General features: G+C 38.0%; 1 long non-coding RNA gene across 1 annotated transcript; it reads left to right on the forward strand.

Annotated features, from left to right (window-relative positions):
* Nucleotides 1–4,191: 4,191 nt before the first annotated feature.
* LOC129206143 (uncharacterized) lies at nucleotides 4,192–23,161 on the forward strand. Its single transcript, XR_008577017.1, has 3 exons — nucleotides 4,192–4,374; nucleotides 4,638–4,738; nucleotides 22,665–23,161. It is a non-coding gene; the product is annotated as an uncharacterized LOC129206143 (long non-coding RNA).
* Nucleotides 23,162–24,028: the final 867 nt, after the last annotated feature.

Consider the following 24,028-nt stretch of genomic DNA (forward strand, 5'->3'; position numbering starts at 1 on the left):
TAAAACCATAAATTGCTATAAAATAGATTTAGAATCAGGGCTATGCTCAGAAAATATCACTGCCACGGTAAATAGCCCCAGTTGAAGAGTATAGCAGATTTTCTTCTTTTTCATAAGACTTAAAGCATAGCTATGACCAAAACCAAATGGCAGGAAAGATTCTGATGTGCAGTCTACTTTGTTTTGTATTGATTCCTTGACAGGTTATAAATATGGAACTACGTGAAATTATTTTTAGACTCATATTAGGAGTGTAGACACACTTTAAATCCAGGTCAAATATGCATGCTAATATACAAATATTAGGTAAAATACCAGCCAGATGTCCCCTGGCAAAATCTGATACAGTTCCAAAAGAGATGGCCCTTGATGCCAAAAAGTCAAGAAATACTTAAGACATGATTTATTTCAAAGACTGGCTTTCTATGAGAAATTCCAAGCTATGCCAGCTGAATCCAAGAAGAGGACCAGAGACCTTGGGGTGTGTTGAAGTACAGCATGATTTTGTACTTTATGGTTCTAAATGTAACTTATTTGACATATTACCAGTGAAAGCATGGTGACATTTAAAGGGAATTCGTGTTTCCTGGGTAGCTTATTTAGTACAAAAGTCACAAAATTAATGACCAAATCCAAGATATCGTGTATTTTTCTCTGGATTTGAAAACATCTATCCCTGCTTCAAATTAGGAGCCTTGAGTACAGTAAATTAGTCCTAGAATATTAGGTACTGCATTATATATGGAAACCATGTTTTGTTTTTTATAACACCACCATTATGTAAACTAGGACAGGAGTTTACGCTTATCAGCAATATGTGTCCAGAGAACATAATGACTGTCTCTAACCAAGGTAATTAAACCTCTTCTGTTAGAAACTTGATCCCAGGGTGTAAAGTCTCCACCATGTTGGTGCTGTGTTGTATAATAGTTTTTATTTGTAAGAAAAAAGAGTATCTTAAAATTCTCCACAGAAAGCAGCTCAGCTTTCTGAGTGTGTAAGTCAGTTGGTGATGGTCTTTGCCAAACCAGTCAATGGATGATGCCCCTCTTGTTGTGCAAAATCATTGGAATGGACAAGCAAGAGGTGATGGGCTAAAGAAGAGGTCTTTAGATGGTCTCAAAAAACTAGACAACACGGGGCAATATACAAATGCTCTTTCAGAAGCTGCACTGAGCAAATACTGTTTCCTAATACAAAACTAATTGCTTGAAGGGAAGACAGGTAACTGAACTAAGGTCACATACGGTGAAAATAACCAGGAATTACGCCAAGGACAAAGAGGACCTTCATAATAAATCTTTAAAATGCAAAACTGGAATTTCTATGTAATATTGGGTGCGGAAATTATTAGAAGCTGGGAACATTATTATCTTCCTCTCTGTGCGTGTGACTCAGAAGGCACCTCTCAATACATACTGTTTAGCTCTAGTGGTAGCTGTATCTGCGTCCCAGCATCTGTCAGACGGCCCATTCCGCCTGCCGACACTGGAAAGCCGTTAGGTGCTGTAGCAGCAGAGAGCAAACTGAAGCAGATGGTGCTGATGCTTTGAGGGAGGGATTCTTTGGACTGGATTTAGTCTGGTCCCCAGTAATGAAAGTCCCTAGGCTGCACGTCGTTTGAAGCTCTCCACAGTGTCAATCTCCTCCAGGCCCTGTGTCCCTGGTAGGAGTTGGAGTACATTTGGTGCACATCCGGAACAAAGTATCCAGCTCAGTTTCCTCCTGAAGGAATTTAGTCCGTGTGTAGTGAAATCACTCTGTGAATCAAATTAATACCCAGCAAGTGGGGATGTCTGGGGAATTGAATTCAAAACTGCACCACTGCTCTGAAACAAAACATAAAAGTAGGTGTCATATCTTTTCTCCTTTGTTGAACTTTCCATTGGTAACTTGGTAAAGGAGGATGTCTGTCTTCACTGTCCAGACAAAACTAGGAATAAAAATAAGGGATTTCTTGCAGGCAACATCACAAGGCTGATTTGAAAACCAGCATTTAATTTTGTTGACTCAAATGCTGGAGACCTGGATCCTATCTAACTTCGAACACAATTAAGTCAGGTTTTCCCAGCTAAATTCTATGACTGAGAAGTGTTACAAAAGCTTTGCAATTAACCTCAAATGGGCATTCATACGTAAATACATTCACAAAACCTGTCTAAATGTTAAACCTTCATATGTATTCAAATGTGTTTGCTTTGTTTTTCTTGAATGCTAATCGTCATACATACAAAGAATTATTTTAATTGGCATAACTGCTATAATTTCTTTTGTTTAACTTCACATAACTTACTTCATTTCACTTTGCAATAAGTAGGGCTTTTTTTTCTCCTGACATGGGTGCAACTCAGCCTTTTGGAAATGACGTACTACTGCTACTACAATGAGTGCTGCAATTTACAGAAAGGTTTGCTGCTGCCCAACAGTCTTGGAGGGGAAGAAAAATCTTTAGTGTCACAGCCTGATTCTCACATATTTTTACACATAAAAATGGACTGACATGTGTCTCATAGTACTGAGACCTAACCTGAAAAAGAGAGACCTCAAAACAGATGTATCTTTTCAATTTATTACCTTTTTAAAGTTACTTTCCCAAACATTAGCTATTCCTGTAAAATCCACCTCCCCCCCCCCCCCGCCCCCCCTGCAATATCTGGTTCAAAGAGATCAAAAGATTTTTTACAAATTCTTATCAATTATGGTGAACTGCTTTACTCAGAACAATCTTCTGAATTATTTTGGGTTTAAATTTTACAAAAGTACTTTTTAAGTGTTCAAATGGTTTAAACACAGTTCCAAAAACTGAACACACTACTGAGTGCTCCAATACTTCAGAAAATTAAACTCAAACAGTAGATTAGTTTATACCCTCTTTTGAAGTACAAGCAAAGTAAAACGTATTTCTCTCAACGTAAGCTCCCTTGCATGCTTCTGAAAGGTAATTTTTACAGAGTTCTTCATGTTGCCATATTTGGCAGCATGTATGTAGTATGTAGGCAGTATATATGTAGTATGAAGGCGGATAATCAGAGGTTGCTATCGATTCTTAATAGAGTATGGAAAGGAAATGAGATATCTACAAAAAGTGTTAAAGGCAAGGTCCAGGAAGAACCAAATGGGGAAAGTGTGGTGGGAAGTGGGATGGAAATCATCTAAACTCCTCTCTGCCCCATGGAGTCCAACAGTGCAGATTCAAGTGCTTATGCAGTGAGTATTTGGGGGTAGAAGGGAGATGGCAGGGAATGCTGACTTGCTCAATAGAAATCTTGACAAAATGGCTGGTTGACTCATTTCCCTGACAGTCACACAGATTGCTCCTGTCTAGTTTTCCCTATGTAGAGGCATTTTTTCCCCTGCCTTACTAGGGCCCTGAGAAATAGAAAAAAAGAAGATGTCATCTCAAGCTAATTCTCTAAACGCTGCTATCAGAAAAGACATTTTAAACTATCGTAAAAAGACTCATTCTGTAACTGGAGTCTTGGAACTAGAATGGATTATAGCTCAACCATTGTTAAAGGTTAATGTTCCTATCGTTGCATTCCTTTTTCTAGTTCCCATAACCAGGCTGTAATGATAGATAAATATATGAGCTATTTCTTTGTGTTGGCAAAATCACAATTCAGAAAGACATAGTTTCCTAAGTTATTTTTAAACTAATATGCTGGTTTATAGCTAGATGAACAAAACCATCTTTTTTAAGAAAAAAAAGGAGAAAGATTTTTTTTTTTTAGTTATGCTGCTCTTGCAGAAAGCAAGCATTTTTGTCTATCAAAACAGAGTAACAGCATTCTGAAGTCAACTCATGAACTGAAAAGGAAACTAATTAAAACAACATTAATTTAACGTTGCCAAATGTTAACCAGTCTGGTACTTTTCATAATTAATTTTACTGCTGTAAAGTAATTCAAATGTCTTTGTCATTGTTTCGTATTGTTATGTTCCTGTAAGTGTTGAATGCTGATTCCAGGGCAGAAATTCTATTTACTGTTAGCTGACTGAGCAACAGAGTCTGCACATCTCTCTTCCTAGCTCTTCCAGTTTTCATACAAGGAGCAAAGTAATGTCTCCTGCATTTAGTGAGTTGGTGCGCCGCTTGCTTAGTGCATGAAGAGCGCTTTCTATCAGTGAGGTGCTCTGATAAAAAATTATAGCTTCTAGGGAACTCTGTAGGTCGAGGCCTAGAAATTTTCTTTTGACATGGCAGTAGGAGAGCATCTTCTTAGCCCAGGCTTTCTTTAGAAGTCAGGAGAGAGAAGACTCAGTCTTCACAGTCTCACCAGATATAGAGAAGCTTCTGAGTTTCTGCACAATTCATCCTGCCCAACACTACTAGTCTGCTCAAATGCCTGCAAGATCGGAGATGCTTCTGAGCTGGTAAGTCCTAGCGATGGAGCTTGCGTATTGTTCACTCCATGTTTTGAAGGCAATTTTCTGGTCAGTCCTTAACGCAGCATAGTCGTGCTGTGCTCAGGACCTGTTCAAAAATGCTGCATGCCATATTACTGTTGCTGGTTATAGGTTTTCTGGTTCAGGGATAAAGCGAGAGGAAGCAGCAGGCCAGCTGCAGCTACCTCCTATTTCTGGAATCCAATCCATGTTTCTGAACTCAACGTAAGCCCAAATCATTTTTTTTCCAGGGAAGGAAAGCATTCCGTTAACTGTTTCCTGGCTTGTGATGGATTTGAAGGGAAGCAAATAATTCCTACTTCAACAATCTCCAGGAATATACCCATGAAAGGTAAGTCGATGAGACTTTTCAATAGCATGGCTCCATGGCAGTGGTATATCCCAGTGAACAGAGCCACTCAAGCTTGGGCTCCAGATGGTGTCTGAGTAGATGGCCCTTGTTCCCTGCAGAGATTCAATGTATCAGGTTGTTCTTTGGAGCATGTGTTAAACACACCTTCAGCCACAAGATGGATGGTAATACCTGCCAAGGAAATTCTTACTGAAAGATGCTTACAAAAATTTGAACCTTCCATTTTTGTAACACAAGATGAAATAATCAAGGTCCTTCTGTAATTGCTTTCCATTTATGAGTGGTATAGCTGCTAATCCTGTTTAGGTAACTTTTTATGGAAAATTTAGACTCTTTTTTAAAAAAAATCAACCCCAAAATACCCACAAAACAACCCCAAAACCCAACCAAAGACAAAGGCAAGCTTATACTAACCTTTCAGCAAAGAGCAAATACTGCCAGTGCCTCTCCATGAACTGTGAACTGCCCTTTAACAATTTTCTGATGTTAACTCTGAAGTCTAAAAATTACTCACAAATTATGGGCATTAGCTATTTGTTTCCTGATATAGTGGTACTGAATGCAAAGAACCAATAATACACAATTTTCAACTTTTGTTATCGTTAAAGCAGTTCCTTGTGCAGATCTCCCGCTAACAGTGCTGTGCATTGGTTTTTTACGCAGAGCAGATAGTGCTGTTTACAAGCTCCATGTGGGTACAAGTAAAATTTGTCCCTTGTTAGCATGGAAGCAGCAACTCTAATATGATTTTCAGGTTATACTTTTTCTCCATAGACTGCTTTTAAACTTCGGTGTTGTGTCTATCAGAAACATAATACAGCTAATCGCATGAATGTTTACCCACAACATGCAAGTATTTGTAAGAAAAGAAAAGATCAATAAAATAAAGTCTAAGAGGAATTTTGTTCAAGAGGTCTCTTCAGAGTGGAAAACTGTAAAGTAGCATGCCCTCTGTTTACAAAAAATACTGTTTATTTATATAGGAAGATATATAGTATACGCACTTTGGCTGATGATATATAACACGAAGATTTGGGAGGTTATATAGTAAGTTATGTTTAATTACTCTGTGCTTTCAAGGCTGTTTCCTGCAGTTTTATTAAAGATGTTTTGAAAGTCTGTACCACTACCAGATTTCAGGAGACTTAATGTAAAATGACACCCATGCTTATGCAAAACAGTATAGCCCTCTAATTTTTACAGAATTTAATCCCAAATACTGAGGTTTTACGAAAATCAGCATGATTCTAGTTTTTTGCTAATTTCTATTCAGAATAAAAAAATAACCTCAGATACTTTTTATTAGAAACAGCAAAATAATAATATGTTTTTTCTAAATTGAAAGTTACTTGTTTCAGAGTTACAGACATTGTTTTCTTAAATCCAATTTTGGTTTAGTTTTGCTTTAGGCTTTTTAAGCTCACTTGTGAAATTTCTATACAGAAAGTGAAATATTTTTCGATGTGATAGATTTTTACCTGGACTAGTAATGAAATTTAAAACTTCAGCATGGAGATACAAATTTTAACTTTTAAAAGTTTCACAAAAAGAGAAATTACAGCATAATGAATTGTAAGAAAGGAGAGTATTTTTTTTCCACTGTACATATTCTAATTAGATTTTTGTAAACACAAGAATTGTTTCTAAAAACATACTTTGCAAGCCATCCCACTCCTTCTGAAAGTACAGTGCTTTCAATCAAAACAGTTCAGTTTATCTTTAAAAAAGTAAACACTCAAAATCTTGCAAAAAAGGAAATGTTGACAGATATTTTTAAATTACTACAACTGATTATCATGTTAAAAACATGCAATATGGTTTGTAAGTGGATATGAACAACTTTAGGTGGATACTTTTTAGTACACTTGTCACATTTCCGTACAAAAAGGGAAACATTTTACAGTAATTAATTTTGATTTCATATTATTAAAAAAATAAAGCTTTGATCCTCCATTAGCACTTAGATATTATTAAGTATTAAATATCTTAGATATACACATGATACTTCTTGATTTCAAAGGAACTACCCCTGCCTTGGAATTAGTAGGAGTATTAATTTTGAATTATTTGAATTATCTTAACTGTTTGGGGATTTAAGAAAAAAAAAAAAAAGGTCTAATGTTTCCAAAAAAGGACAGTGTTTGTTGTGACGTTCTTTGGTAGGAGAAATCATCTTCCATTAAATAAACAATAATATGTTTACTTGTAAAGATTAAGTTCAGAGACATCAAAAAGTTAAACACAAAGAAAAACTGATAACCCACAGTTTCAATACTCCTGAATTTCTTGGCAAGACTTTATGGCAGCTTCTGAAATTCTTCTATCTTGTTGTTCTTTTTAAAACATGCTTTGCATACTGCTCTATATAGATTAAACCCCAAAATTTTCATTGTCAGAAAGTACAGCATTCCAAAGTAGATTTTTCTTGGCACAGATAGTCAAGATGTCTTTTACACAGAAATTTCAATTCGGAGGGACTGGTTAATTTCAGGTAAATATCTAGGATGACCACCATGCTTTTTACTGCAGTGCTCTCACTGGTGCAAGCTTCCCCACTAGCCCTATGCACCACTGAAGCAAATTCCCTACATCACCCATCCCTTGCCGCTCTCTGCAGCGTGTTGTGTCCTTCTCTCTGACTTCTGTGCACTGGAACACTTTGACATTTAATCATATTTGGGTTGTTCTGACTTTTGGTTGTCATCTATGGGTAGCATGAAAAAAAGGTTGCTGTGCACGTGGAGGTCTATTTCACGTTGGAGTTTTGCAGATCTGCAAACTGATCTGAACGTGCACTCAGAGCCTTATCTCTGTACATTCAGAAGGCTCTCACAGATTTAATTGTCTTGCCAACAACTTCAGTTCATCGGTAAAATTGGCTGGCTCTTCCTGGCCTAGGAAAAAGAAGACAAGGTTAGAGCTGGTCCTCACTGGAAAGGGAGGCTGCAGCCCTGCTGAAATGGTTAAGACTTTTCCGTAGGTCTTAGCTGTGACTTTGAGCTGGAAGCTGCATCAAAGCTGTAAAGAATGTTGCTCTGCAAGCTGAAAGAGGAAGATTGATTAGGCAATGTACACAAAACCAAAACAATCCTTCCCTTTCTCTCCCCTCTCTCTTCTTCTAGCCCTTTCCTTCAAATAACCTCCTATGAAAAGATAAAAAGTATTATTTAAAAATGTGTGACAAGTTCTGAGGAAGATTGCTGGACTTAATTTTCATTTTGTTTTTCTTTACCTGTCTATATAACCTTTAATCTCAGAGCTCAGAAGCTTTTTTTGGCAAGAGGCAAGGGTTGTCTTAAGAGCAGAGATAGCTAGTGATATGCTTTAGTGTATCACAATACACATGCAAACACATACCTTGGGTAGCAGGTGAGAAAGGACAGGATGACCTTGGGCAATGAAAAGTGCCTCTGTAGAATGTCATCATGCTCTTGATGGTGCAGTTCTTGGTTACATCACGAATATTTTTGTCTTACAAATAATTTTATTACACATGTAGAGTTACTTTTGTAGTAATAGACCACACAAAGATGACTGGCAGTGAACAAATCTGTCTCTTCCATGTAAAACTGATTCAAGTAACAAGAAACTGCTACCTCAAAAGTGTAGTTAGTGCCACGTTAGCAGTCTTTGGGTGTTCACATTTACAGTGCAATTCTCTCAGCATCACCTTCAGCCCAGTATGATGTCAATGGACGTTAGCTCCCATCAAACATTGTAAATGGCAATGACTCATGCTGAGGCATATGTAATTAGTTCCAATTGCATTTTTGATGCTGATACTTCTGTTGGCTCTTTTTATAAAAGAAATGGGAAATGATTAGGAAAGAAGGAAAAGGGACAGCATTCTCCTTTCTGATAGCTACATTATAAAGTATTTGTAGCTTTCAAAATAAATGACTGTTTTTTTCCAATTTTTTTGAAGGGGGAAAAAATCCTCCTGAGATGCAATCTTAAGCAAAGTACAAGAAGTTCCCAAAGGATGCTGAACATGAACAAAAACATTTCCAGCATTCTTATAATAAGGCTGTGTTTACTTTGTCAATTAATGATTCATTACCCAAAACAGCTTGTGCATTACAAATGGCTCTGCACTGTATTTATGGAGCTGCAAACTGTAAAAGGCAAAGATGGCTTTACTTTTCATGCAACCATTTGTTTGTCTGAATACCGGAAAAGAGAGTTGTAGAGAGCATATAATTTATCATATGTTTGTTTACTTAGTCCTTTAGTGCCTTTCCTCTTTGATGAGTAGCTCCTATCCTATAAAGTTTACTGTGGTAGGAACTACCAGATTTGGATTATCTTTATTTTCCTTTACAAAGTGCTAGTAGGAATGTAGGCAGGGCTTGCAGACTGGAGGTACAGTCTGGAGTTAGTCACCTAAGTCTAGGAGTATCAGGCAGAGGGTGCGATATAGTTTCTAGTCCTGTTTCTTTAGATCTAGAGAGCCTTAGCACAACCTCTACCACTGCCATGGGTGAACAGGGCCTTCTGTTGGCTTTGAGCAAGGACACCTGGGCCACAAATAATGTCTATTTCCTTTTCAAGACGATATGTTGCCCCATTACCTGCATGGGCAGAGGGACAATGTGACCCCATTATTGCAGTGTGTCTGGAAGGTAAAGGCACAAAGGCAATTGGTTTCCAAGAGCTATTATAAATTGGCCATGCAATTTCTGCAAGACAGGAAAGACATCAGACCAAATATTCTGTTGGTGTAAATCAGTCCAGCTTGTCACTGACTTTAATGGAATTGGTTGATTTATATCAGTTGAGAATCTGACCTATCACACACAGAGATGGAAAATGTAACGTTGTTGGCTTCAGTGGGAGTTGTGCTCCCCTGTCCAAGGCACAGTGTAGTCACGTGTATAATATAACTGAGTTCCTGCAGCTGTGGGAGATACATCTCAGATTTCTCCACTTTGGTGTTCTTAAAATTATAGCAGAGCTTTTCAATCACAGAACATTTTAATTTTATTTTATTACCATTAGGCCATCTGAGCTTGGCTAAACATGTGGTTGTAACTTTATTAGACTTTTTCTAAAATTAATTACACCCTTTGCACCCTTGATGGCTTCCACCTCAATAAATTACGTCATAAATGGACATAGGTGAAAGCTGGAATCTTATAGCATTCATCTAAAATAACGGATTTAATGATTTTATTTTGCACATAATGGTTACAGAATTTGTTCAAAAGCCCAACGTGGAGAAACTCTCTTGTTTTCAAAAGGACATACTAAACAGAAGTTGCCATTGCTGGTGCCAAAAGGTTCAAGTTGTTTATTTGCAGTCTTATCTTCAGTACAGTTTGTTTGGCATTCAGACACAAGTCCACAGAGGGAGTTACTCAAAAAGCCTCAGACATCCAACTCTTCCGAGAGAGTCCAAGGTGCACAGACTTCATCTCTAACATCCAAAGGAAGAGTCAGTAGTTCTGCATGAATTGAAAAGCACCTCGGTATTTCATACCAGCGGGTAGGGAAGATGGAGGGCAGCAAGGATCTTATATCTGAAAAGGAGGGGAAGGACACTTTGCTCAGCATCTCTAGACTATACTTCTCTCCACTTGGGATTCATGTAATGGAGCTCACTTGTGAGTTGTGAGAGACAAGAGCTTTGGATCCCCTTACAGAAGCTATCATTGCTATAAAAATAAACCTGCCATTTCCTGACTGTTGCATATTTGCACATTTGCTGAATACTAGTGTATCAACACAGTGATATTAATCAATAGTATCAGTGTCTGCAAATCATCAACTTTTTTCCCCCAGAATTATTTTTTGTTCTTATTGTTATCAGTTTTTATGAGCATTTTGTATCTTGTAAATGCTAGCTAACTAGGGTGATATAAATCTTAGAGCTGTGTGAACTCAAAAGATACTTGCAAGCAATTATGCAATAACTATATTAAAATAAAACAAATTGGGGCCAAAGTCTAGTCATTTGCTTTTCAGTTGTGTGGTTCTTATCTCTGTCGTTCAGTTTCCACATGGAGGTTGTAAGTGAAGTCTCCCCACAGAAGAAATGATATAAGGTCAGCAGCAGAGTTGGCCAAACAGACAGTTTGAACTGGTATTGTATATTTTTCCTTATTGAGTTCATAAAAAATGTAGAGCCAAATTATGCATTATTTTCTTTGATAAGCCTTCTGTGTATTTCACTAGTAGCTCTTCTGAAGTCCAAAGAACCCAGGTACAGATCCAATACCTTTTAGAAAACAGTAAAATGATGCTAGTTTCCAGCTGAGCAAAGGTTAGACTCACCTATGGAAGCTGAAGAAGGACTCTACAGGTTGGGATTTGAGTAAATTTCAGGGTATCACATGCTCTCCACTTGATGCCACACCATCCTTTGGCAGCGACTGCTCTCTTCAGGATTTCCAGAGACTTCCAGACGTTTCACCAATGTGCAGTTTCAGGCTGTGGAATTACTGTTATCTTCCTGGAAAGGACATATGAGGAGTTGGATGGAGGAAAGGTCATACAAAATTTAGATCTTCATTTGAAGATCCTGTGAGTATGCTGTGTGTCTTTGCAGGCTCTTGCTGGTAGCCTTTAATTTCTTCTGCAGAATTTGGCTCAGTGACTTGACTTGACTCAAGGGCTTTGCGTGAATTAACACATGTTGTAAGCAAAGAGTACCTACGGGTGCAGAAAAGTGTCTGAGTAAGTAATCTTATATAGAGTAAAAAGTATGCTGTGGCCCAAGAGCATGTTTAATTTGCTTATATTACCAGTCTTACAGAAGCCACTGGATATTGTCACATAAGTGAAGTTAGGAGAATTTGGACTAATTGAATTTTACAGCTCTAAACCAAAATATTGTGAAGTGCTTTAGACACTGTAGAGGCACTTCTGTTCTCAGAGCATATAGTGGAGGAAAGAGCAAAAATACTCAATCTTCTTGGAGAAAACAAAATCGAGAGAAAGAAAAGAGTCTGACAGGGTTGGTACTGATCATAAGTCTGATAGGATCCAGTTGTCTGTTTTTCCTGAATACTTGTCTGTGTTTCCATGGTGTTTTGATTTATGAAGAACACTTGTGGAAGCTTCATTTTCTGATGATGGAAACTAGACAGCCTCAGAATACAGCTGATCTATTGTTTCTTTAATGTCAGACAAATAGATAGAATGGTGAAGTCCCATGCTCATATCTTTCTTTCCAAAATCCTGCTTCATTAGGCTACCAGAGGTACTAAGCTACAGAGGTACTAACAAGAAAGATTAAAGCCTAGTGGCTATGCAGAAGGGTTTAGGACAGGTTAGATGGCTAACACAGCCATGGACTAGTGCCTTCATCTGTAGGCTATCTAGGTAAGTTTGTATTGTATTCATCGATGTCATGGTACTCCAGTCACATAGTGTGATAACTTTTTTTTTTTTAAAGCGTATTTATAAAGTATATTATTTTTATTTAATGGTTCTTCCTTTTGAAACTCTGGATAACCATTAATGTGCAGGCACTACTGATTTTTTTTTTTTTTCTACCGAGTATTTAAGTTTTCAGTACTTGAGCTAGTTTGTTTAAAGCTACAGCGGTTTTATCTACTTGAGCTGCAGATAATTCTCTTGATCTTTTCTTTTTTGAGGGGAAATTGGAAAACAGTTCTTAAGAAAAAATAGTTTAGTATGTAATAAGAAAGAGGATCATATGATAAGAGAATGGCAGGACAATTGCTCACAACACCTAACAAAGTTAGCTCAGAGGGGATTAATCATTAGGCGGTAGGTAAATTAACTTGATATTTTGGCGCAAAAGGGAAATGCTCAAGATATGGTAGAAATATTGACTGTTAATATGTAAAATGAGAAGCTGTGGTTCTCATGGGTTCTTACGAATTGGCAAGTTCAATAAAAACATATTTTCACTGTTTCCACAAATTTTGCTGTTTTGAGAACAGATTTTAATGTGCTCAAGCAAAACCACTACGTGCTTTTACAATCAAGTTCATGATTCCTGACTCAGTTTGCCCCCTACTTTATCAATTCCCTCCCACCATGATTTCTTGTCACAAAGAGGTACTCAAGACCTACGAATAAATCACCTGCTGTCACCTCAGATATATTGTTTTGAGGTTGTTTTCTAGCTTATTTCCACACTGAAATCTCATGCTTCTCTCTCCAGCCTCTAATATTGCTTTTCTGAGCATTGTTTCTTGAACTACTTGAGACTGATGACAGAAAACCATTTACTGAATAGCTCTACCAACACCACTCATAAGAATGCCAGAGTAAAAAAGACAGAGGATGCTATCTTTATTGGTTGAAATATTTGTATCAGTAAAAATATTAATTGTCTTTTAGAACCACTTGATTTCATCCTAAATTCCTTGTTTAGCATTGAGTGAAATAATGATAGAAGTTATGATAGAAGTTATTTCTTCTTGGGTTAGTCTTTTTTGCGCTTAATTTAGGTGGGGATCAGGGCTATTGTCTTATTTTGGAATGTTTCTCTCACCATTACACCTCCTTCTTCCAAATTGCTCACCTAGTGTGTTTGTAATCACAATTAGTCTCCCACAAGGGCTTTTCTTTTGAGTGTCTTTTTAAAGAAAGCAATTTATGCGATTACCCTGATAAGGTATGAAAATGTACTTTATTGCAAGACAGACATGGTTCAGCCTCTCTCATAACCGAACTCAAAGTGTTGGAGCCAGTGACAATCTCTTCTGGGATTTTTATTCAGTGAATTTTCCATGGGAGCTCTGTTCTGTCTAACATTCACGTAGGTGTGTGAACACAAGCAGAACAAGTGAGTGCCAGCCCAAACATTCTAAGCACCTTCTGACACAACTTCAAGAGAGGCAAATAATATTTTAAGTTTTGAACTATAGTAATTTAATAACCCACCACTGCTAAGATTGGCACTTGAGAGCTTGCATCCACTCTGATACTGGCAGATGAGGGACTTGGCATGTGTAACATTAAAAATCCTTCTCTTTGAAGTCCACACTGTCAGTGCTGTGCTTGGATACAAAATGTGTTTTAATTTCATACCTGCCCTCCAGAGTTTGGCCTGTTAGCATCTGAGGTTTTGGGTTCAGGCTTATTGCTAGTGGATGCATTGTCTCCTTTTATGAACCCCATAGAGTACTGCAATTAAACAACCTGAGCTTTCCCGAAACTGTAATACCTTCCTCTTAGTCCTGGACTGAAAAAAAGGAGAAGCAGCATATTTCAAACCCACTAGAAAATAACTTTTGGCATATGATAGTTAAAGCTCAAGATAGTCCCTATCTCATCCCACTGTGTATTTATAATCCATCTTGAATTCCAGCACGTTTTGTTTTGACATTTTTCTCAAGAGTTACTGAGACAAATACAAGTAGATTCAATCTACTCCAAAACTCTGATATAAAATAAAAGACACCAAAGATTTAAATGATATAAACAGCTACGTAGTAAATACTTAACTAAGTTGTGACAGGAGAGCTTAGGGACTCAGTTTCAAAATGAAGGTTTCTTCTTCTTCCATAGCTGTTATAATGCATGAAGTCAAACCGTGAAGCACAAAGTCCTGAATGTACGAGACATCTTTAAAGGTTTTATTTAACAATCAAGAGACATATAACAAATGATCCAGGGCTTTTATGATAGGCCACCCTCCTGCAGGAGCTCTGCTAGCAGAGCAAGTGCTTTTGTGGCACAGCCCTTTTCCTCTCTCCCCATAGCAGTCCGTGTGGGAGATCCTGCCACTCTCATCTTGGTTCAGGCTTAAAACTGAAACCAGTCTCATTATGTTTAGACTGGGGAAGACCAGCAGCTGCCCTGTTAGTGAAAGTTGTCTGAAGCAACTTGGTAATTTTGCAAGATGAACCAGTATTTCCCTTCCTCCCTGCCCCCCACCCCTCCTCCGCCTTCTTTTGTTGTTGCTCTATCGTTCAAAACCATTCCAGAAAAACACAGACTCACTACGTAGCCAACACACGCAGCGCTGTTTCCTGTTCATTACTTACCATATTCCCTGCCTTTGGGGGGCTGACACTTCAAATATGGCAGAGTGAAGCAGCTGCTGCCCTAAAGTGGCTGTTGGAAAACCCGCTTTTTAACTCTGTAGCTCCTCGGATCAGTGAGCACCTGGTATACCTTCCACGCAGCCTGAGACCTGTGCGTACTTTGCAGTATTGCACTTCAGTCAGGTCTGCACCATGGGGACTAAAAATGTTCAATTGCACAAACAATTCTGGGATAAAATCCCTGAGTTGTCTCATCCCCCTGGAGATCTTTTCTTGTGGGAAGATGGAGAGCTGTGCCCAGTTGTCCTCACAGACAGATTTTGAAAGTATTTTAGGGCCAAGGCTGAATTGACACTTGTGGACAATCGTACTTAAATACATTTTAGCCTTGTGCAAAGTTAAACACTTGTGTAAATGTCTTCAGATTTAAAGTTGCCTTAGGAAGACTGCTTGGATGTTATGCTGGGAAGTGCTTACAGCGCTCTGTTTGGAACTTGTGTAACCACATCTGAGGCACCATGTCCTGCTTAGAACCCCGCCATGTAAAAGAGGTATTAATAAACTGGAGCAAGTCTACCAGAAGACTGCTTAGACAGTTAGGGGGCTGACACATAAAGGGTGGCGCAGGTAACGGAGTTTATTCGGTCTGGAGAAGAGGAGGTTAGGGGAATCTAGTTGCCCACTTCATCAACCTAAACATAGCAGGGTGATAGAGAAGATGAGGCCAGACTCTTCTCAGGGGTGTACAGGAGAAGGACAAGTGACAGCTGTCACAAGTTGCAGCAAGAGAAATTCTGACTTAAATGAAAGAAGGAGGAATTTGCAATGAGGGTAGTTGAGCTTTAAGCCAGGTTTCCCAGAGAGGTTGTGGACAAGGCCTTCAGAAACCTGACTTAATAGTGATATCAACTGTGTTTTGAGCAGAATGTTGGATCAGATGACCTCCGTAGGTCTCTTGCTCTTAAATGGCCCTATGATGCATTGATCCTCCCAATTTTATGTTACTGATATTTTCAATATGATTGTCAGATTATTCCTAAATTATGGTACTTTAAGTGTATAGAGAAAAATGACAGCACATGGCCTATTGCTGCAGAAATTACTGCCTGAAAAAAGATTTAAGCATGTAATTGCAAATGGTCATACTTTTCCCTGAAACAGGACTCAGTAATAGAATAAGCTCTACGATTACCTGCATTCTTTGTCTTGTGCTTCAATCAGAGATTTGTGTACATGCAAATTAAAGGGACGCTATATGATGGATGAGTTGTTTCTTTTTTAAAAGTCTCCAGTTGATCAATTATCCAAAGAAAAGGCTTTCTAAAATGCAGTCCTAATTTCTAAAGTTCTGTGCTTGTCTTTTCATATTTTGTTATTGAATCAAGATGTTTAGATTGCCATTTTCTACTGTCAACTTGCAATTAGACCTGGTTATTGCTTTTTTATTATTTGTTTAAAGAAGTTTGAAACTGTTGTGATTTTTTTTTCATTAAATTTTGCATGATTTTACTTACTTCTATCTCGTAATGTTAGTGCTGTAGACCCTGTGAGAAATTGCAGCCAAACCAAAATTACTTTAGAAGGCCAGTGCTTCTGTCACTATTACATTTTTTTTTTTCTATTCCTACAAAAATGTAGGATAAAATGTTCTAAATTGCACAATCCCTTCCTTTTAGGGCAGATTACAAAAGGAAGGGCTCTTCCAAAGGACTTATTATTGTTGTTTCTCATTTCTGTTACAGTCATCTGAGGCCTCAGTTATGGTAGTGTTATTCTAGGCATTAGTTTAATACATAGAAGCAGTTCTTGTTCAGTTAACTTATATTTAAGAGACAATAAAAATGGATAAAAGGAAAGAAAATGTATTATCCACAATTTTATAAGCAACTTGAACTTTATCTTCACTGCAAAAAGGCAACACAAAATGTGTTCCTGAATCAAGATTGCTAACTGAAATGAAAATTTTAGTGAATTGAAGGAACAAAAGTCATAGTTATCGCAAAGAACATAGCTGCAATGGTGGAGATGAGATTGGTAAGCATAAAATGTGCTTCCTGGAATTCTACTTTGACCAAAATTTCTTGACAGAAAAACATCATCCTTCTAATCCTCCCTTGTAATCCATTGTTGTTAATACCTTTGCAATGGGTTTCAGTGTTGCTTATGAGGTCTTCTGTAGTGAGTAAGAATGAATCTCTGTCTCTGGAATCTTAATTCAAAGGTTTACTAACTACATCACCCTCTTTCTTAATTAAAAAATGTCATTAGGGTGAGTTCTGAACTCTTGCAACTTCATATTCATTTCGTAATGTTATAGTTGGTATAGATACTGAACAGAGGTGAGAAGCAAGCTAAATGTAAATCATCATGTAAAAAAGGTAAAAGTGTCTTTGTTAAGGTCTTCCTTATCCTGTGAAAAGATACTGCCTGGTTTTGGTCTATGTTTTTATGAAAATCACTATACAAAGGGAATTTGTATGAAAAATGCAATTAAGAAGACCAGTTAAGCTCTTATTCACTTTCCCTGTCTGACTGATCTTAACTACATCTCCATGTATAGTATGTCTAGTTAATTGCTATGTCCAAAGCTAAACATTGATTCTGACGTTAGCTGGCTAGATACGAGAGTCTACCTTTCACAGAATACCCGTGTTCAAAACTAACTTTCTCACATAACAGAAACAAAACAAATTCATTATTCATATTCAAATTCTATTATAGGTCTTTATAATTTATTCTAATTCTATTCCATCCTGTTATGGTTCCAATGGGGTGCTCTTCTTTGCTATTGCTGACCCACTTCCAATAGTGCATTAAGCTATGTGATTAACATCTGTCACATGTTGTTTGTTCTCTCATCTTCTCCCCAGGGATGTAAGTGTGTGCAGTGAAGTGTCTTGTTAATTTGTTATTTTAAATATGCATGTTGCTATGTATTTATTATCGAAGGCAAGGTCATGGAAATGGGCCTTACATTTGGACCAGAAAATGAACAGGTTTGTGATACATTTTTTCCTCAGCCCAGATGTAAAATAATATTATGAGTAAAATTAATGTTGAGATTTCATTTTATAGGAGCGATGTGATGTCTGTCACCTGTTCTTTTTAAAGATTTTGTCAATGTTTTGATTTACCACATTTGTTCTACAGAAATACATGTCTACTTACCAGTGAATTATCCTAAGTTGAAAATGCTTTTTGGGTTATTTATTATCTTTTACCTGCAGCAGTAACACTGAAGATCTCATAAGCACAGTATGGTACTATCTGACAGTATTTTAACCTTAGAAGGATTAGGAATGCCAGTAAAAAAACAAGCCTTCATCAAGAAGTGATGGGCACAGTTTTACAGCAGTTTAAATTTTTATCTTATTTTTTCTCATCTGTGGTTTCTGAAGTGGTTCCTCGTGCAACTTGTCTTTGTTTTCTTTACTCATTTTTTGTCCAGTTTATTTCTGGTCAGCTTCGCCTGCATAAAAGCTAGAAGCTGTGAGCCATTAGCTTTCAAAAATATGAAAAGCTGATTTTGTAGTTATTGGGCTGTTTCAGACTGAAGCGTTGGAAACAGCTGGGATGCTAATCAGTGACTTTCTGAGAAATACTAATTAATGAAAAATTTAGTGGTCTGGATTGCTTTTAGAAAAAGAGGCTCATTCCTTGTCAGGTTTCTATATCCACTGGATGTTTGCTTTGTTCTCCTAAGAGTGCTTTCTAAATGGAAAAAGGAAAGTTTGAAAAAGAATATACGATAACAGAAAATGAGAAGATTATAAATATGAACTCTGGCTCTCTTAAACGGAATGGCTAAACTTTAATTAACCTCATAGGAGCCAGGATTTCATTCTGAAGGTTTCTGATAATGTTTTTCAAGCCACAGAATGCAAGTGTGAAGAAATGCCGTTATCAATGATATACAAAAGTGGAGCATGCCAAGAACTACAATGTATTTCATGAAATTCAGAAAGCTTTCTCTGTGTCTTTGCACTGTCACCAGACTTCCCACATGGGACTGATTTTCTCTGTCGCACTTAACTCTTTGAAGCAATCACAACTGTGAAATTTGGCATATCAGATTTCAGTACTGCCACTTATATCCCTTCTCCTTCACTCTTTGTTGCCTAGTCTAATGCAATTGTTCATCTTGTTCTGTTTTTGCCCAGGATACCCTGCAAACTACAAAAATATCCATTAGATTTGATTAGGGTTATCTAGGTTTTCAAAGCTTAGCAAGCTGATTTAACAGTTCCTATTTCACATTTACATTTTTCAGCTAAAATGAGACCTCTGACCCACTGTTGATATAGCAAGGACAGCTAAGATTACAACAAGAAGAAGACCTGGGTACAGGAGAGACTATTTGCCCCGCAAAATCAACTTCATCATTTACGAAGCTAGGCTGGGAAGCTGTCATTCATTAAGCTGCTATAACAAACTACCTTTGAGTGACCCTATCCTCAGGCAAAGAGGCACAAGATTAAACCATTCTGTCAGAAGTTAAAGCAAGATAGAAGACAACCTTAAAATTGGAGAAGAATTTCCAAGATTGAAAAGAAAAATCAGTTCCTGATGTTAAGCTGAAAGGCTGTCAACACTTCAAGAGTATACTTGAATTAATCTTTCCCTCCCATATCAGGCACGTAGGAGACCAGAATGAAAGGTCTGGTTTGTGCCATAGGCTCTCCTCAGTCTGCCCCTGGGATTTGGCTCTCTCTTCTGAATCCTCTCATGCTCTGCAGCAGTAGGAGATGATAGAAGAAGTTTTCACCTGCAAGAATTTAGTACCACAGACACCTGGGCTACCCAAAAAATCCCAGGCCTCTGTGGTCTGGGTGCTGGACTTCCAAACTTTGTGTCAGGTACTTAATCATTGAGCCGACAGGAACTTTATGACTGCACATAATACTGAGCATGAGTTACTGAAGAAGCCATTGCTTCCTGTTGAGTATTATTATAGGGGTAATTTCTCATGTAGTTAATTATGTCTAATGTCAAATTAGAATTTGACAGTGTTGATTATAATTGGTTGTGTTTTGCTGCACATGGAAATTCTTAATGCTGCCTTGTTTAAATCATAGTTCTGGAGTAGCAGTTAAGAAGGATTCTTCGTAGTGAAGAACTGACAACTGTAATTGTGCAATAGATTAATTGAAACAGGTTAAGCAATTAAGGAATTCTATTTATAGCCAGAACACATTTCTCATTCTTCTTCCCATCCTCCTTGTTTGTTACCTTATGTATAAGAGAAAGAAAGAGCACAGCTTATGTTCCCACAATCTTAACCAGAAATGATGAATGTTTTGCGTAGATTCAGGGGGCAGCATTGAAATCTGGATTAGACATAGGTCAGAATTTGGGTTTCATGGCCAAGTCAGGGTCAGAGCTCAGGTTCTGATTTATATGAGTCAAAGAACTTGGCAAACTTCTTGATGAGATTTCTCATAGGAATGGGAGTGCCATCCCTTATGCTCATCTTCTGGTACAGTCCCCATCTTGAGCAATGTGGGTCAGCTGCTCCTTTGTGAAAGTTTCATCACTCATCTCAGTCTTAGGAAAGTGACAGACTGTTCCTTAAAGATTTTGGCAATAGCTGAACTTCACTGGAAGAGGGGCCTCCGCATTGTTTGCATAGGGGCCAGGGCCAAAACCATGAATGTGGTTTCTGATTCAGGGACTGGAGTCTGAATAATCTGGAGGAATTTGTATTTGGAGTTCTGGTTTTGGCCTACTGTAACTACTTTCTTGTTTTTATTTCTTATATATTGATGAGGTGTTTGAGCAGTATAATTCACAATGAATCAAGAAATATATGACCCAGCCTGGGGCAAAGAACATGGGGTTTTGCTTTGTCCTCCAACTGCTACCTATCTGTTGGCCTCTGTTTCAGGATCCTAGGAAGACAGGGTCCATGTTTCATGGAAAGGGAGACGATTATCACTAGTGCAGAGAAGGTTAAGAGATTATAATGAAAGACCTAAATCCATGGCATACAGGTGAAATAAAATTTTAGCTGCTGTAAAGCTGGTAACTCTTTAGCAGTCAGGAATTAGTTCTTACGAGTTGTACTTTAGTCTGCCATTGCAATTTTGTGTCGGAGCAGGGTGCATATCAATGAAAATCACTGTAATATCTCTCACGTCCCATTTATTTTGCTGATTTTAATTATGGTTCTAAATGATACCAAGGGTCTTCTCTTGGATCGCTCTTCACATCAGATATAATTTATTTGCTGGATCATTTCTAGATCTTGGTGTTTTCATTTAAAGCTAAAATGACTCTTCTTATTGTGGCAGCAAATTCCTGTGCATTTTGTTTCATAGTGCAATTAAAGTTCTTTTCAGTTGAAAGACTTTTAAGGACTGAGATACTCGTAAGACTTGAAAATTGTTCATTGTTAACTCAATTTTTCTTCAGTAATAGATTAGCATTATTTTTCAAACACTTATATCCCTTTTTAAGTTCTTAAGTTTTTAAGTTAAACATTAAGCACAGTAAGCATTACGGTCAATTGCCAGCAGTCAAGCTAAGATCTGGCCTTACCTTCTTGCTGTTTCCAAAATGACATGAAAACAGTCCTTCCTACTTCTCTAAAATTCTAAAAAAAGAAACAAAAACTTTTAGGTATTTCTATTTGTCTAGACACAAACCCAGGTATTTTTTTTTCCTACAGTAAAAACTTCTGCTGTTACTATTATGCTAGTATTTAGAGACTAACCAAGGACAGAGCCCCAGAGATGATTTCTGTCCCAACAATCATATTGTTTTACTGCTGGCAGAAAGCAATCTGGCAAGTCGTTTCCTCACTGTAGTCTCACATTTTGGCAAACCTTCGTGAGGAAGGCTGATTTCTGGTTTTAGACCTTAGTCTACCAAGTGGGTTTGGTCTCTAGGCTGTGTGGCCATAAGTGTCCCACCAGCTCCTACGTCAGATGGGTTTCTGGGCTTCATTGGTGAGTTGCCACAAACCCAAGGTCATTAAGGTTTGACCCAAAGTAGCACTTTGCTCTGCTGGAAATATTTTTTTTCTGTTTTTGGAGAGGAATTACTTATTTTTGTTGGTTTTCACTCCAGTGAGATAGGCATGAAACAGAAGTATTGCTGTTCCTGTGAGAAGCCCAGCTAAATTGTAGCCTCAATAAAGAGAAGGCAAAAGCTTGGGGAGCCTTCAGTGTGCACAAGAGGATACCCTGGCCTGTGGACCAGGTGGACTTGTTGAGGAGGCAGCCCTGTGCCCCCAGGATGCTGTGCCTCACTCTGTGGAGAGAGCAGACCAGACCTAGGTCCTCTCACTCTCTCTTTGCACGGCAGCAGCAGTTGTGGAGTTACAGGAGGGCCCTGTCTCTGTGCTGTTGGTCACATTGCTGGTGATAAGACAGGCTTATTTGCTGCTAGCTGTACACAATACTGGGTTTCCAGGTCATGGGAAGTGTGTGGATGAGCTATAGAAATATGAGGCCATTGCCTTGAGTACAGCTGGTAAGGTTTCTGGGGGGAAAAAAATTATAGGGGATCTGAATGACCATTCATCTAGAACTTGATATGGCATTGATGGGGGACATGCTGAGGAGTGTGACTTAAGTCAGGAAGTATTGTGGGAATCTTAATCACGAGGACACTCATATTATCTTGGAGCAAACAAGACAGGCAATCCTGGGCAAAAATAGCTGTATAGCCAAGGTATTTGCCATTATACTGTCACTGTGGGCCTGCTGTGCTTCAAACCAAAATCATAATCTTGCTGAAGGCTTCTTTATTGTCTACACCATTTTTCATTGTCCAGATTTCAATTTCACAAATGAAAATTAGGAAGCATCATTGCCTTTATTGCTGAGCTATGTTTTGTTGGTAAGCATTTTAACTCATGTATTTTGAGCCTAAGATCAAGACAAAGCATTTCAGTGTCATGTCTTTGCTAAATCAATCTCTGATGTTTATGATTGCAGACAAAAGGGCCTAACCACTGAGTCAGCCTGAATATGTACTAATATGACTTATGCTGAAGAAATATGAATGTTGCCTTTCAAAATGTGAAGCATGATCTTCATCTGCCAAGATACCAGAATATTATGAGCTTATGAACATAATGGTGTAGGACACAGAAGACAAGACGACCATCATCATTCCTTATATAGATTTAAAGATGCTGACTTCTATATATGAAACAAACAAACAAACAAAAAACCCAAACCTATAAGACAAGTCTGTCAGTCAGATTGCCAATCAAATGCCAAGAAATAGAAGCAAAAAGACCATGGCAAAAATTCTTGTCTGCAGATATCAAATCAAGAGCTGTTTCCCTTGACAATGAAGTGGAGAATCTTTAGACCATTCTAAATACCCAGAGCAAGGGCTTGGAGGCTCTGACATGTTTGAACTGGTGGGTGTTTTTACATGGGTGCAAACAGAAGATGATGCTCTGGGATGACTGTTGTAAGTGAAGATGCATTCTGTCACTACCCTCCTATGGCATCAAGTTAGTTACACAGTCTTGGACACTACAGTAGTTAGACTAGTGACATTGTAACCAGTTATGAAAGGAAACTTTTGACAGTACCTTCTATGAAAAGTTGCCTTTCATTATTTCAGTCATTTAATGCAAAAGCCTGTGGGTAGGAATTTGTGCATGCTCTTGGGAATCAAACTCCAAGGCATTCATCAGCAATCTTTCCAAGGTTTTCCATTACCAAATCTCTGAAACATTTTCTGGACAACTGTGAGACTGTCAGGGACTGCCAGCGTTGCCCCACCTGTAAAGGCCAGGAATATCCCACCTCTATACCTGAAGAATGGTGAAGACCTTGAGACTCTTGCCGAACAGGGAGTTGTTTAACTGGTCACACACGGATAACTCTCTACATTGACAGCAACATTTAATAAGCTTAATGGCAGTATGGGGATTTGTGGGGATCACAAGTGCTGTATAAGCAAAGCATTTAAACCATTCCTGTATCCACTCTTTGCAGAAGGAAAAGTCTTTCTGGTACTGCTGCACCTTGCCTAGTGTACTAGTGAGTGATAATTGACATCAGTGATACCAGATGACTACTAATTTTTGAAGAGCTTCCTTCATCAAGTATCTCCAAATTGGAATTTGCACTATACCAAGAGCTTCAGGGAATACTTGCCAGAATTATAAGCATCATAGCATCTTTCAATAGTGTGCTGATTGTAGATGCAGCTGAGCCTAAACTTGCTAAATGACTCAAAAAGCTCTAGGTGAATTTGAGAAATCAGGTGTTCTGAGTTAAGAAGGAAGAATATGCAACTAGATGAATCAATGTTGTTTTCTTGTGCTGTGACAACAAAA

The sequence above is a fragment of the Grus americana genome, chromosome 1 (genome assembly GCF_028858705.1).
Source record: "Grus americana isolate bGruAme1 chromosome 1, bGruAme1.mat, whole genome shotgun sequence".
Lineage (NCBI taxonomy): Eukaryota > Metazoa > Chordata > Aves > Gruiformes > Gruidae > Grus > Grus americana.